Source organism: Vombatus ursinus, unplaced genomic scaffold, assembly GCF_900497805.2.
Source record: "Vombatus ursinus unplaced genomic scaffold, bare-nosed wombat genome assembly UNPS02009205.1, whole genome shotgun sequence".
In the NCBI taxonomy this organism is placed as follows: domain Eukaryota; kingdom Metazoa; phylum Chordata; class Mammalia; order Diprotodontia; family Vombatidae; genus Vombatus; species Vombatus ursinus.
The window spans coordinates 61,034,322-61,039,377 of NW_020948983.1; positions in this window are offsets into that span (position 1 = coordinate 61,034,322).

Below are 5,056 nucleotides of genomic sequence, written 5' to 3' on the forward strand. Positions count from 1 at the left end.
TTCTCCCTTTGCCCACCTCCATACCGTTTCCTTCACCCTCTGCCTAGGAAAATTGTAGAATTTCAAGAGCTGAAGGCAACAGTAGAGATTGTGTAAAATGACGAGTTTCTCCTAGATGATCTCAAACAGCTCTGACATTTTTTGATTCTGTAAAAGATCATCTAGTCCAGTCCTTTCATTTTACAGATGAGAAAACTGAAAACTGGGGTCACAGCAAAGGGAAATTATTTCCACAAGGTCATGAGCTTGTTAGTAGCAAAGCCTAGGCTAGAATAGGATTAGAGTCAGTGCCTGGCCAAAAAAATGGGGTATCTGAAAAAACAAATCAGAAAAAAAGTAAGGTTATAAACAAGCTGATATCATAAATGAGGGAAGAAAGAAAGCACCGGGAGTTGTGTGGCCTGGATTCTAGCTCTCAGTTTCCCTTCCAGCTGAAAGTTCCAAAAATCTAGGTTTGCTCATGCCCAGCTATGGCTTAGCTTTGCAGACCAGCCCACTGACTGCCACTGGGGTAGTTTTTGCAGCTGTTGTACTCTCCGGGGAAAAGCAAACCTCCACCTGTGATAAACCAGGAAGATAAGCCCCAGGTAGAGTCCCAACTCGAAGGAAGAGTAGTATGCTCAGTCGAAACAGTGCCGGCAGGTTCACTACTATACAAATAGAACCTGTGCAACTGGGCAAACAGATCAGGCATTATTTACACTAACAAGTGCAACCGATTCAGATTTCATCTAAGTAGCTCAACCCCGAAGCAGAATATGTTCAAACAACCTGAGTCGGCCTCTCTGCAATTACTCACCTTCAGAGGATCTGGTTTCCTGGGAGAAGCCTGGCCTCGATGCAAACGAGTTCTCCTACCTAATCCTCAGTCACCCATAGGGTGCAGTCACTAGGGTTCCTGAGCTCCAGGAACAAAGACTGGCCCTAGTGCAACTGGACCTGGACCTCTGACCCTGGAACATGACCCTTTCAGGGTGTTTCTTGGTAAAATCTATGGGACAAACTTAGCCAAAAGCAGAATGTGACCCACTCCCTCAAAAGAACTTTCTTCAAGCTGAAAGGCAAGTTTTCTGACCAGCTAGGCCAACCTATGATCAATTACCTCCATAGTGTAACTTGTTTTGGGGGCACCCGGAACAAGAAACAATTCATCAAATTATACACAAACATATTTTACTTCAGTTTTCCACAGGACTTAATTGGTGTGGGTTTTCACTCCACTAATGCACATCACAATCCTTTTGTGCCTTTTTCAGATCATAGGTTCATAAATTTAGAACTGGAAGGAAACTTAAAAGTCATCAAATATTAGCAGTCCAATCTCCAACATCACCCCACACCACCCCCTTCATCTTACAAATAGATGATCTACAAATTGGCCCTAGAGAAGAGCTGAGAAAATGTACCTCCCCTCCCTTATTTGCAGAGGTGGGGGACTGTGGATGTGGAATATTACATCGACAGACATGATCGATATGTTGGTAAGTTTTGCTGAAATGGTTTTTTTTCCCTCTCTCTTTTTAAATCTTTATTAAAAGGAATGTGTAGTTAGAAAGGGAAGGGGAGGGATATATTAGAAGATAATGGTGATATAAAAAAAAACCACAAGCTATCTGCAAAAATATCATTTTAAAGAAGTGTAGATGGGAAAGAAGCTTTGGTATGATGGAAGAAGCACCAGATTGGGAGTCAGGAGACCTGGGTTCTGAGTCCCAGGTCTGCCCATCAACTATCTCTTTGTGACCTGGGCCAGCCACTCAGTCAGTTAACAAGTCTTTATTAAGTATTTGCCTTGTGCTGGGCATTGTGTTAAACTCTGGAGATGAAAAAAAAAAAACAAACAAACAAAAACCCAGCCTCTGCTGTCAAGGAGCTTACATTCTAATGAGAGGAACAACATATGTATGGATTAGTGGTCCCCATTTCCACTTGAATTTGATGCCATTGCTTTAAAAAAACCTCACTTTGGCAGCTGAATAAATGGAGGTTGGCTTGAACGGAGACCAAGTAAGAAGGTTATTGCTAAAGTCCAGGCAAGAGGTGATAGATGAGGGCTTGAACCAGGGTGAATGAAGAGAAGAGGACATGCAGAAGAGATGTTGTGAGAGTAGAAATGACACGATCTGGCAGGTTACTTAACTATTCTCTGCCTCGATTTCCTCATCTGTAAAACAAGGGGCTTGGAATAGGTGGTCTCAGAGGCTCCGGGAGCTTCCAGAGCTATGACCCAGTGACCTCTGAAATCCATGGCAGGGAGGAAAAGTCACAGAACTTTTCATATAAAATGCAAAATTAAAACCCTCCCCAGCGAGAGAGCAGGCCTCAAGGGAGGGCTTTAGCTAGCCAGAGAGACCTTAGGAAGAAAGAATTAGAGCTGGTGAGGACCTAAGAGGTCCCCAGGTTCAACCTTTCATTTTCCAGATAAGGAAAATGAGGCCATGGGAAAGGAAAGTGATTTGCGCTAGGTGACATAGGCAGTAAATAGCAGAGACAGGATTTGAACCCAGATTCTCTGATTTTCAAAGCAGATGCAAAAAGGGGTGGGTGAGGGAGGAAGGAGGGAGAGGAGGTGGCAGGAAGCGAGAGTCATGCTCACAGAGGGAAGTCAGGGGGAGGGGCGTCAAAGTCCCATTTCCCTCCCTTCAAACTCTTACCAAGATCTAACCCTGTTCAACCCAACACCTCGGCATGAGAAGACACAGATATATCCCAAGGGGCTCAGGAGGCTGTCTTAAAAACAAATAGGCAGGGTGGGGTGAAGTTGAAGTACAAACATGATCTCAACCGCTCTGCTTGGAAGGCTACCCGAGACATCAGAAATCAGCGAAGGGGCTGAGAGCGCAGCCAGGTGTTATCAGACTTTGGGTGGCACAAGCCTGGACCTGAGTGGAGAAGCATCTGGCAAGAGGCAATTGGTCGAGCCCTAGGAAAAATCGATGAGCTCATGGTTCAGAGGGGGCCTTTCCTTATGCAAAGAAAAGGCGAGAGCAGGCACCAGGATGGGAGTCCCAGGAAATCTGATCCTCTGTGTTGGAGGCATTGCAGAGCTGATGAATAACAGAGACAGCAGCTCCCTGGGGTAGTTATAGCTTTGCAAAAGGGAACAGATTGCTTGGGGCCTCCCCTCCTGCAGGACAAGGGCCTGCTTGGGAGCTGTGAGCCATCATCACTCCCCAGTCTGGCCTTTCTAGCTTCCTAGAAGTACCCCTTTCTCTTTCCCATGGAACACCTGGACTGGCTTGCTGTGTTTATACTTTTATTGTTCTCTGGTATGGGCCTCACTCCCTTCAGATTAAAATCCAATTTAAATACACTCAGAACCATTTGCTGCTGAAACCCAAGCCGAGTGAGTTCCGTTCCTGCTTTTTATTTCTCCCTCGCAGTTAGCTCTGTCATGTCCAATACATCACTGGGGAAACCCCTATTGGATGTTACATATGTCCTAGCGCAAGGAAAGGACTTTGACTCAATCAGGGCTGTTCTGAGACAACACAAAATACAAGGAGAGGAAATTATTTTTGCAATGCCCTGTCCCCTACAGAGCAGTGGAGAGAGGGCTGACTTGGGAGTCAGAGGAGCTAGATTCCAATCCTAGCTCTGCCATGTACTCTCTGTGTGACCTTGGTGAAGTCATTTCTCTTTGGACCTCGGTTTCACGTTTCTTAAATGAGAGATCTAGAATAGGTTCCCTCCCCATCTATAGTCCTCTGACTCCTCTCTGTTCTTACCCTAACCCTCATCTCAAGAGTCAGAGATAGTCCTTCATCTTTTTGAATGAATGAAAAAGGGGCAGGGGTGGAGGGAGAGAGAGAGAGAGAGAGAGAGAGAGAGAGAGAGAGAGAGAGAGAGTGAGAGAAACACTATTCAGGAAGAAAAATAAAAATTCTCCAATGATCTTCATCTGCAAAATAGTTGGCCGGGGAAAGACAGGGGATGAATTAGGATCCTAGATATAGAGATGGAGGAGACTCCAGAGGTTACCTTAATCCAAATCCTTCATTTTACAAATGAGGAAACTGAGGCCCATGACTTCCTATTGCATCTAGCATATAAACTTTTCTATTTACCTTTTAAAGCCTTTCATAACCAGACCTGTCTTCATAAATTCACTGTAGATCTTACTTCCCCTCCTACATTATGCAAGCCAACAAAAACTGGTCTTCTCTCTGTTCTTTACATGTGACACTATTTCCCATCTTGGTGCCTTTTTCATTTTTGAAATAGACTTCCCCATCCCCTCCACCTTATAGACCTTCTCTTCCTTTAAGAAGCAGTTCAAGTATTCCCTTTAGCATGAGACCTTTCTTGGTCCTCTCAGAGGCTAGTGCCCTCCCCCCAAACTATCTTGTACAGTTTAGGCGCCTAGGTGGCACAGTGGATAGAGGGTTGGACCTGGAGTCAGCAGGACCTGATTTCAAATTTGGCCTCAGATACTTACTGGCTGTATGTCCTTCGGCAAGTCACTCAACCTCTGTCTGCATCAGTTTCTTTATCTGTAAAATGGGGAAAGGCATCTACCTCCCAGGTATGAGGATAAAATGAGATATTTGTAAAGTGCTCTGCAAACCTTAAAGAGCTATGTGAATACTAGCTAATATTATTATTATTTGTATCTAACTACCTTGTATATGTTTGTATTTATTCACTTTATATTTATGCTATGTATCTATATTTCTACACGTGTATGTATACCTACATGTATGTGTACACATGTGTGTATACACGTGCATGCATATATGTGGGGTTGTGTGACTGTATATGTGTGTGTAAATATATTCATACATATATATTAAATACACACACATAGACATACCCCTGTTGTCTCCTTCATTAGAAATTAAGCTCATTGCAAGTAGGGATTTTTTTTCCCTTGTACTTGTATCCCCAGCACCTAGTATTGCATCTCACACATAGTAGGTGCTTAATAAATGGTCTTTATTGACTGACTTGCCAAGGGTCACATAGGTAGCATGCATCAAAGGGAGGACTTGAGCCTAGGCCCTCTGATTTTGGAGCCAGTCTTGTCTCCTTCAATTCCATTAAGCTGGAGGGAGGG